The 12,152-nt window shown below is 30.7% G+C and overlaps 1 protein-coding gene and 1 long non-coding RNA gene across 2 annotated transcripts in view; one reads left to right on the top strand and one right to left on the bottom strand.

Annotated features, from left to right (window-relative positions):
• LOC143053798 (uncharacterized) overlaps positions 1-6,486 on the top strand; it is a 34,660-nt gene extending 28,174 nt beyond the window's left edge. The window contains exons 6-7 of the long non-coding RNA XR_012971457.1: positions 812-3,510; positions 3,938-6,486. This is a non-coding gene — a long non-coding RNA (uncharacterized LOC143053798). The remainder of the gene's footprint in view (positions 1-811; positions 3,511-3,937) is intronic.
• Positions 1-12,152, bottom strand: part of LOC143053813 (uncharacterized) — an 86,518-nt gene that overhangs the window by 49,801 nt on the left and 24,565 nt on the right. The window lies entirely within an intron of this gene.

The following is a 12,152-nucleotide window of genomic DNA, read 5'->3' as shown; positions in this document are numbered from 1 at the left end:
ATTGGTCTCATAGTATTCATGTCAAAATGTGATGGGAGGAATCGTTTCCCGTTCGATTTATACTGATTTATATTCCCTAATGATATTAATTGGAGATTTAATCCAATCCAAACTTATTATTGTTTTTTTTATCCCGCAACTTTTTTTTATTATAAATCATTCTAACTCAAAATTATAATTGAAACAACTTTCTGAAATAAAACCCTAACATACATATCAGACGCTTAACATCACGATATACCATACGATTGACGAAACGCTAAACGATATCACATACCATACGATAAACGAAACGCTAAACGCTTAACCATACCATGAACCATACGACAAATAAAACGCTCAACGATACCATGCACCATACGATATACAAAACCCTAAACGGTGACATCTACCATACGATGAACGAACGATGAACGAACGCTGACCGAACGATGAACGAACGCTGACCGAACGTTGTACGGACGCTATACGAATGATGTACGAACGATGACCGAACTCTATACGAACGATTCACGAACGCTGTACGTACGATCCCCGAACGAAAAAAGTGTTAACTTTTACGTTACAGGGACTGTAAGAACTGGTGTGTTTAAAAGACAAGTGTATTATGTTATTCAATGAATATATACAATGCGAGTCCACACTATTGAATGGGATTAATTTAAGTTTATCATATCAACACATTCAAGAAACAGAAATGCAAACACTTATTTCAGGTAATACAGACATTTTTTTTTTATGGAAAAACCGGAATTGACAGTTTTAACTGACTACATTTTACACGAGTGATTATTATCAGGCTATTATTCAGATGTAACGCATAAGCGCCTTTATTGGATGGAAAACAGTAATTATTTGAAATCTTCATGGTACAATGGGTCTGATGTTAAAACAATAGTACGATCTGTTTTCTGGAACATTGCTGTCAATCGGGATTTCATATTCTACACCAGCAGTTACACAATTAAGAAAATAGATAAATCCTTAGGGCAAACACCAGCTGTTGTCTATAGCAATACAAGATCTGTGATTGCTCTTTTGATTTACGAACACAAAGGTAAGAATACCTACATAAATGCGTAAAGATGGATCAGAAGATGTGGTATGAGTGTTAATGAGTTAACACTACATCCAAGTCACAATTTGTGAAAACAAAAGTTAAAGGCAAAAGTACGGTCTTCAACATGGGCCTTGGCTGACATGGACTGCAATCTATAAAGGACCCCATAACTGATTAGTGTAAAACCATTCAAACACGAAAACCAATGGTCTAATATATAAACAAACAAACAAAAAAAAAAAAAAAACAACCGAGAAATACTTATGAACCACATCAACAAATGACAACCACTGAAACTCAGGTTATTGATATAAAACGGGTGCGAACAAATACATCTTTCAAACAATCACAAAAACACAAATGAAATATAAACATCTTTAAATTTATGTTATCTAACTTTTATATGATCAACTTATTGTGATTCTGGTACTACTTAGAGTAACAATAAATGTGTGTCTTGCGTACCAAATTTGAAATATGGTATCTTTTATGAGTTTTCACACAATTGTGTTATCAACATCTACTTGAATTATAATATCTAACATATGTTAAGTTATTCAAACAAACGTAGAAACTAAATCTTATAATTACCCATTGAGGTATGCGTTGTTCTATATACATTTAATTTGTATGTTTATCAATACTTTAATGGAATGATGTCAATATAACATGTTATGCTAGTAACTTGGTGCAATAATAACCATCTCTAAAATATGTTCAAATGCTTAACAGCACATGTACACTGCTTTGTTTACTTCAGTGATTAATGTTAATGTGCTATATTGCCTTTCTATATGTTTATATGAGCTGTTAGTTTTCGATAAAATGCTTTTATTTCCAATTAAATGTTGAAGTCAATAGTATTATACCTTTTTTGAAAATTATGTATTTCATAACAGTTTACTACCTAATTTACCTATATATATGTGGCTGCTTGTATGACCATTGTTTGTTTTTTTATATCATGTATATTTCATAGCATTTCATGAGGGCCTCAGAAAAGGTTAGTGATATAGCTAAGTGAATTACTCTTTTGAATAAAGAATTATAATTATCATTATGATCATTCATGTTATCATTATTATAAAGATGACAAGAAATTATACAACAAAAATAAAATGCAACTCATTAATCGATTTATTTCTATGTAACGTATAAATGGTATAAGGATAAAACGATCAAAAAAGAAAGAACTGCTTATATGTTTACACATGTTACGTTTGATCATCGATAACCACGATTATGTTTTTGAAAATACTGACTTGATTAAATTGCTGTTAAGGATTTTATTTAAACTATTTGGAATAAATCAAAATCTGGACGTAGAACAGAAAGTGTGTTATCATGTTTTGTCATGTTTGTCTAATACCTTTTATTAAGTTTTTTTTCAGGATAGCCGATTGTATTTTGTATCTGCAAGGAAAGCAATATACACGTATGGGGTAGACATAAAAACGTTAATGAGACAGCAGGGCAAACAACTTGCATGATAATTCATCATTATTTTCAAAACCTTTTTGACTTTTAAGAAGAAAACAAATCAACATGAAGAGTTGTTAATATGTCGAGTATTTTAATATAATATGTTATGTCTTATGTCATATGTTTGCAATATCGAAATCCGAAACGTCATGCTGGAATTTGTATTTGGCTTATACAGATAATTCTCAAATCAATCAATCAAATCAATCAAATTACAATATTCAAGTTCACATATTCAACAGGTTTTATTGCATTAAAGATCGTGTCGATAGACAAACATTTATTTTATTTCCAACATATATATTTTTCTATAACGTAATGTGTAGATGTTCATATTTTTCATTTTTTTTAACGATTCCAAAAAAATATACGACTGAGATGTTATGTGTAAACATCGAAACATCTCATTTATACAAAAAAGATATGAAAAATACATTATCTCGTTTTTTAGGGCAAAGCTCCATGTTGAAGACTGTACTTTGACTTTTATTGGTTTATTTTTTAGTAATTGTGACGTGGATGGAGAGTTGTCTCATTGGTACTCATAGCACATCTTCTTATATCTATCTAATCATATATACATGTATGTGGTAAAATGTTCAACACCCTGTATTGTAAGTAACAAAACCAAGTAAATTAAAGGATACCATATCGTAACAATACATGCATCGAAGAAAAATAAATTAAGATCATGAAGAGAAAACGATGTTAAAAAGAATCGGAAAACATGAAAATTGATCATGTTGATGTCAAAAAAATATATAAAAAAAACATATGAGAGAACAACATAATGTGCGAATAAAATTATTAAGAATATATAGAAATACTATTGGTAAATTCATGATATACTAAACAGTGTGATATATATGTTGCAGATACAAATATATTATACATCCCTCCATGATTGACTTACAATTCTACAATACAACTGGTAAACAAATGCAAAGCTTGCAAGTTGAGTGTTTAAGGTCAGTTTCACTATTCATAACCTTTTTGTCTGCAACTTTAATGCCACAATTGTGTATGTAGATACAACGTTCATTGGTTTATTTCAGGAGAGAGTTGAAAGATACAAATGAATATCTGAAAACATAATGATAATGCCATGACAAAAACAAAAACAATCAAAAGACAAACAACATATGTAATTATAGACTGAGTAAAATGACTTATCGAAACCGGGAATTATGCTGCTGAGGACATGCAGATCCAACAGACAAACAGAAGTACAAAAAACACAATATAAGAAAAATTAAAAACTATAAACTGCACTTTATTTAGAAACTGTAAATGAAAATGAAATGCTTTGAATGAATTGGTACACTTTTGTGTTTACAAGTGCATTAACTAACTGTTTGTAAATCTGTTGTAATTTCTATTTTATTTTGTGTACAGAATGCCTATTTACTATGTACTGTGGAAGTTGAAAACATTGAAAAATTAATTTTGGTATGTTATGCCCACTCAACTTGATCAATTAATCGTCTATACACTTATTGCAATAGATTGAGTAGTTTAAAAGCATAACTAAGTGCTTCTTACAGTATTGCATATTAAAACAATTAACAACACAATAAGTGATATATTTGACAATGAGACAACTATTAACAACTGACGTAAATAGGTACCAGGATTATAATTGTAAATGTAAGCATCTATTTAACTTCATATAACCTTTAACAAAAAGAGAAAAAAAAACCTCAGCCTTCATTATAGCAGTATGTTTTAAAGTGTCGTGATATTAAACAAATGTAAGTTGAAAGGAAACAACCTAGGGTATGATTAAACATAGTATAAGATAGACAAGCAGTGATTACTGGCTCCTGACGTGGGAAAGAACATAATGTGGTGGTATGAAAACACCTAACACCGGACAGAATAAGACTAATAACAAATTACACCCTCTCAGTTATCAAAAGCTGTTAAAAAAATGAGAAATTTAACTTGACATCGGACACAATGAATAATTGATTATACTTGTCATACACAAAAAAATTGCTGATATGAGATACAATCAATTATGAATTTTGTTAAATACTTATGTCACGTTATGCCGAAACATTATCCTTTTATCCTTTTGTAAGTTGTCCATAAGGATATTATATTGTGTGATGCATATGAATTCGTAAAAAAAATACAAAAAACATCTATGCGCAATATTATCATAAAAGTTTTAATCAATTGACCATTTAATATTGTTTTACCATATGTGATGTCAACTGGAGAAACCTTTCAAAGGAGACAAAAGGCTCAATATAAATAAAAACACAAATGACATTTCAAAGAACACAATGAGTGTAATATAAAGGTTCATGTTTGTGACCCAAATTTGTTTAAGTTAAATCGAATTATGACTATTGATCAGCGATACACTACTATAATTGCCTTTATTTATGTATTTGATGAAAACATTAATTGATAAAATGTTATATATATAGAAATTCATTCAAATTTTAACAGGTTGAGTACGAAGGCAGTAGGATGTTATAGATCAATCTTTCATATGAATATTCAAATAGTCTTATTGAATTAATTTTTATTTTGAAAAGCTATTGTCGTTAGTTATTTATAATTTTTAAGCAGTTCTACTGAACCAACTATATTTGATCTTGTCTTTTCTTTCAAACACGACTGTGCACCAAGATGGTCTAAAGCTCTCAAGCCAATAAAGGACAAGGAACTGAGACTTTGACAGGACACTGATGGATTCAGTTTTAATGATATACCCTATTGTAATTAAAGAAATAAACACCGTATTTAAATGTAATGCCGTTTGGCAATAATGTTGCGGTTGATAAATTAGAGACAATAGTATTTTAGTTATAATAAATAAATATTAAAAAAATAGAGAATTTCAAAAAGCGGGAGACTTCATCTACAAGGTAAGCATCTTCCGCTATGCCTGCATCACCAGTCATTGAATCTACTAATTCAAATCTGTAGAGAATAGGACATAATTGGTAATTTAAAGTTAAGATGACTTTTCTGGTATGGAACATTTTGAAACCACAGAAACATTTACCAAGTGAAGATGGCAGTGTTAAAAAAATGCACAATCTTAACGTTATAATTGCAATATACAAACGCCATACAACGGACAAGAGGGTATATGATGGTTTACAATTGAATAGTTGAAACTCTAGCGTTTATCATATATTCTAGTTTGTACGAGTTTGATAATACAGGTATTTTGATATTTTGTTAAGTGACGATGTCTGCTTATGTTTGATGACACGTAGAATGTGACCACCCAATAGCAGTTTTCAACAATTATAATGTCATTGAAAAAGTTTTTTTAAAGATTAATGAACGTACTATCTCGATCAACTAATGTTTCGTAAATATATGAAGTTAAATAGGTTGTATACATCAAAATCAATTGTACTATTACATTAAGTTATTATATATTAACGTATGAGGATGCCTTCCTGCTAAGTTTTCCTTTGTAAAGGCAACCGCCTTAAGTGCTACATGTATAAACGAGGTTTGATATCCATATAACATCCATACGATTGATTGTTTACTGCTTTACTCAAATATGGAAATTATGTCATGTTTATTTAAGACGAAATGGACAATACATGATCGAAACTTATCCGTTAATGTGGAAAGCAGCACATTCTTATTCCTTTGGTAAAGCTACCTAATGAAGATTTGACAACACTCTGTCCATGTTGTTCTACTTTTGTTTAAAAAGACCTTTCGGAATCCTCGGATCAAAGACGGAAATTGAAATGCCGTATTAAATCATTATCAGAACAAGTACGGAAAGTAAAATAGGGTTTTGTCAGATTTGTGTAATTGAAGTGTGCTGAGAGGAATGCATTATATTCAGATTGTTACCTTAATAATTTTGATTTATTACACAAATTCTTTTGTTGTGTTTTATGAGAATAGCAGGAAGAGTTATATTTTTCACTTTCAATAAAATCGATTAATCAAAATGTTTCTGTCTATAGAGCGTTTATTGGATCATGCCTTGCTGGTTGATATGGATGTGATATTGAAAATTATATAATGATCACTTTATAGTCACCGTCACGTAAAATTGGCACCATGTTTTTTGTCAATATTTTCTTAAATATGACCACGTTTACTAAAGATCATGTTTTTCAATTAGCGGAAGACAAATCCTGTCCAAATATCCACAACTGTCCTACCTTTTGTTGTGTTTGCACTGTATAATCCTGACCTTCACATAATCCAAGATTATTTTGTATGGTGGAATCCGACATTGTTATTACCGGAAGTGTTGCCGTGGAGTTCCACGTGCTCTCCATTTTCTTGAACTCTCGGAGCTTTTCGTCAATTTTACATGGAAAAGCGCGGGAAATTGTATCATCAATGACAATGATATCACCTGAGAGTAACGAATGTTATGGAATAAGGGATCCTCATAGAAACCAAGATGGCGGTTTTACAATGTAAATAATCTTGAAAAATGTGAAGGTCAGGATTATACAGTGCAAACACAATAAAAGGTAGGACAGTAGTGGATATTTGGACAAGATTTGTCTTCCGCTAAATGAAAAACATCATCTTGAGTAAATGCGGCTGATATTTAATTTTTTTTAACAAAAATCATGGTGCCAATTTTACGTAACGGCGACTATAGTTGATATCTCATTTTATTCCTCCATTTTATGTGTTTTCATTTAATTTGACGTAATACAGATTAGTGTGTTAATAAAGGGTTTGTAACCGTAATTGATATTGATTTTGAAGCACAATTGCAACCAAATGGTAATTGTATTTCACATACAATTAGTATGAAACCACTAAATGTATAATACCCATATATAAAAGCGTTGCTCTTTTTGGTGTATTATTTAATAGGTATTTAATGATATCGTGTTAAATGGTGTATTGAAACTTGAAACAAGCGAATTTGTAGAAATCATAACCAATCAACTTGATGATTGTGTATACAAATGAAAAAAAAAATGAAACATGAATAACCGTTTTGCAGTCAAAATATTATATTGACGTACACGGTTTAGCTTAATGTGTATTGTCAAACATTATGGTATGCAAAGGCCTACTACAGAAGGTCAGTCATTTGTCATATTTGCAAATCTTGTTGTTCTGATTATATTTTAATTGATAACTCTGCCTGTAGTTGAGTAGTATTTCTGACATAACTAGGCGATGACAGTCATTCGTTGTACACATTTGTTTTAGGAGCCAGCTGAGGCATGCTTATGGTTGCGGGATGTTCTCGCTCTGTTGAAGACCCATTTGTGGCCTTCCGTTTTTATTTGCTATTTGGTCGGGTTGTTGTCTTTTTGACATATCCCCCTTTCCATTCTCTATTGTATTTAAAGGGAATAACCCTGTAATTTGTCATCCAAATATTTCAGTCATTTATTATCAAAGCTGCTGAAATATATAAAAATACATTTAAAAAACCCGTAAACACTGGGAGAAAGAAATACAACACAAACTCGCGCAAGAACCCTTATCACATGGAAATGCACTAATAAATAACATTATAGTCGACGCAACATAGAAACCACAGAACAACAACGAACATCTTCCATCAACCACAAACCCCACAGGACATGTCAAATCGTGACGCACTTACGCAACGAACATGCAGTCTCGAACTTTTTACATTTTTTTTTATCATAGTACCAGTCCAAACAATTTTCATGACATTGATGGTTTTAAAAGACAATAATTATGTGGACTACGCACTATGAGACATAACACATCTAACCAAAACGATAACAGAAACATAAAAAAATAAATGAAAGTTAGATGTACAAAATACCGAGTCACGTCGTATAACAATGCACATTCAATGTGTTTTACAAGAGAAAAATATATAAAATACTGATCCTCCGATCCGTAATAAGCATTGCCTCTCCTAAAATATGCATACATATCTATCAATCAATTCTGAAAAAAAAACAGTTAAAATGTCATATAATTAGACAAGACATGCTTTTATCAATTTTCAAAAACTGGAAGTGAGACAAGCATAAACTAGCTATCAATGAGCGGATAACAAAATTAATGTGGTTGCGCATTGCTTTAAAAGAAAAACCAAAATATATCATAATTAGATCAGCTGAATTTGTCTCGGTTGATTTTTCCACCAACAATGAAAACAATCTGTTATCATAAGTACAAATGATAAAATCTTTTTGAATAGTGAAATTTCGAAAATTCAATCAATGTGTTAAAAAATTTCAATACGACCTTCAAATATTGACCAAACAGTTAAATTCACCGTAAGTTGCGCATGTCTAATTGAAGAACAGACATGTCAATCAGTTTTACCAAAGGTCATACGACTAAATAAGTAATTCCAATCATTGCGTGAGTCTGTATGTACTGTTTAAAGGTGATTAAACAGTAAGATTTTTTAAGATTAAACAAAACTATAAAAGGCTGAAACTCTTTACGTAATATGTAGTACGTCTCCTTCTAGAAAAAAATAGCTTAGAAATGTTCAATTCAGCTGATCATAAAATAAATTGAGAGAAATATGTTTTCTTTTAGTTTTATAAATATTTAAGTAGAAGCAAGCAGTATAGAAAGCATTTACTTATTATATAGAAAAGGCTTAGGCGGTTGCTTAAATAATTGATTAAAACATAAATCGTATGATCATCAAACTTATAACAATGACACAATTCTACTGAGATAAAATTGTAAGTTAGTCTAAAAAAAATCGGTTATCATAAACACATAGATTAAATCTAATGTGACATTGAAAAACAAGTATTTTTCTTTGTCTAAAAAGGCAAACAATCTATTATGCATCTAAATGTGTTAGGAATTGTTTGTGTTGTAAAGCTGCCAATACAAGCAGTTCTTTCATCAGCTCCGTTACTAAACAAAATTATACCATCTACTCTAATTCCAACTGTAAAACGGAGAACTCAATTTATATATTAACATGTTACACTTGTGGCATTCAGTATGTGGCAGAAACAATGGACAAATTTAATATTCGGATCAATAACCATCGTTCATCGTACAAAACCAACAAGAAATGTCCTCTCACAAGACATCTTCGTTCAACTAAACATCCTTTTGATAACGTTACTTTCCAAATTATAGAAGTCAACACCGGGTGGGACACCACGGCGAGAAGGAGACGAGAAAACTATTGGATCCACCAACTCCACACTTTAGAACCTGATGGTCTTAACGAAAAAGACGAGAAAAGATACAGGAAAGATAAGAATAATTTAAAACAAAGCATCGGCCTTTTTATCCCGTAATATTGGCCAATGGACTTCAACTACCAATTATGTATTTTCAAAGCAGCTAAATCCAAGTGCAACATATACATTGAGCTTCAAAATTTTCTTATTTTCAAGGCAGCTAAATTCAAGTGCAACATAGACATTGAGCTGCAAAATTTTCTTATTTTCAAGGCAGCTAAGTGCAACATATACATTGAGCTGCAAAAGTTTCTTATCATCTACATCCGATTTCACCTGAATGGATGCACGCTTGATAAAGCTAGTTGGTCTAGCGAAATATTGCGTTTATTTTCATCATTTTCTAAATATTTTAAACATTCTTATATTTACATACTAAATAGTGTGTTAAAATTACATTGTTAGGCAATCTATAATTTTATTTGTGTAGTTGAATTAATCTCTGTACTGATTAATCCACACTCCCATAGATTTGTATGTCATGTGCTGCTATTTATAGGCATTTATAATAGTATTATATATACAAGTATAAAAAACAGGTATTAAGCTTTTAGTAAGTTGATAAGAGTTGTCGAGTACAATGATGCCAAATGCAAACTGTACATGCAGATAGCATGGAACTAGACAGAGAAATTCTTTTGATAGGAGTCATAGAAAAATTATTAAATTAACACTGATCGATGTAACATGTTTATATTGATGAAAACTGGAAAATTAAAGCAGTTTCTCTGAAAATATCACAACACTCAATATAACATGTATTTCTAAGACTGCAAGCGATCTAGTAATCTTTTAAGTATAGTGGTCCAATTTGTAGTAAAGAAAATACCCTTATTTTTCTTTATTTGTATATCTAATTATCTTGTCAAACTAATAAATAATGTACACAAGAGGTACGAATATAAATACAGTGATTACAGAGTAATCAATAAGGATGAATATATACATATGTCATTGATGTCATGTAAAGATTTGATATGCACATATATGAATAATGAGATAAAATGCAAACATTGAGTCAAATTTAAATGTATCTGATGCAATAAACACATGTTGCATAGTATAATGATTCAATACTTCCCTCCATAATTTAATAAACAAATTCTTTTATGTTATCTACTTATATTTTTTAATTTAGGGTGCATACTGAAAATGTTTGTTTTTTTTTATTGTAGATGCCATTATGCACTTCGTATGGTTAATTATTTAATAATTGATTTTCCGGTGTTTTAACATAACTTTTAAGAACCCCTTTAAGGCTGTGTCATTGCGACCAGTTTGTATCGGTGAAGGACGTCGGAGTGCCCGAGGAAAATCACCTGACTTTTGATAGGAAACTGACAATTATTACCAATAAAGATAGGCGTCGAGTACACCTTCACGAGTAGGGTTCAAATTCACAACCTCAATGTTGACTGGCTAGTGATTACAGAGGTAACTTTTGAGAATACTTGGCCACCGAGGCCCTCAAATTTTGAATGCAGCACTGCTTTGCTTAACAATATTTTTCACAGTTTACGTTTACCTTTTACCTCAGTGCCATTTGACACTTCACTTTCCAATAGAAATTTAAAAAAAACAAGAAACTTCTCTACTCAAAAAAGTATTTTCACATAACCTTATTTAAATTATTAACGTTGAAGCAAAATATCGTAAGCCATTAGTTTTTGTGACAATATATCCATAATAAAAGTATAAGTAAAATTGGTTCTAAATAAGTACACTACTGATTTGGCAGTTTTCCTTCAATGAATTGAAGAAATTTGAAGTCGTAGTGTAAATATTTCAGTATACAAAATACATATCGCAAATATTTATGCAACAAATAAATTATGAATAATAGATTGAGTTTTTCCTTTCTTTTTTGACTGCATTATTTGTTTTATTCAAAGTGGCATATAGGTGGTCAGATCTTATATACATTTTGTTTCTCATTTTAAATAATTCATAGTATGCAAATTTGAAAGTACACGTATCGACCTTTACAATCTTTGTATATCTATTTATTTGCAATTATTTTCGAATAAAACATTGCAATATAAGATTTCCGGCTCCATCATTAGTTATCGTCGTAAATTGTTGAAATACCTCACTATAGCATACCGCTCAAATTCTCTACATTTTTTTTTATTTACATTCAGCATACGTTTACCACCAATGAACCCCTTGTTTTTCTGTAATCGGGGTTTAGCCTGCGCTTTAATTTCCTAAGCAACAATGTAATGTTAACATGTTCTACAGTACTCTCTTACCATATCGAAATTGATAAAACTATTTGATTAGCCACTAAACTATTTATTTTCATATTTTCACTTCGATATCTAGGAAAACTACAATTGTTGAGATTAAAAGGTTATTTTTAGATGTGTGTGTAGATTAGGACTATAAAGGCGTGAAATTGTTCTCCTATACACCTGGATTTTTAAAAGAAG

The sequence above is a fragment of the Mytilus galloprovincialis genome, chromosome 12, assembly GCF_965363235.1.
Source record: "Mytilus galloprovincialis chromosome 12, xbMytGall1.hap1.1, whole genome shotgun sequence".
NCBI classification, from domain to species: Eukaryota; Metazoa; Mollusca; class Bivalvia; order Mytilida; family Mytilidae; genus Mytilus; species Mytilus galloprovincialis.
This window is presented reverse-complemented; position numbering and strand designations above follow the sequence as displayed.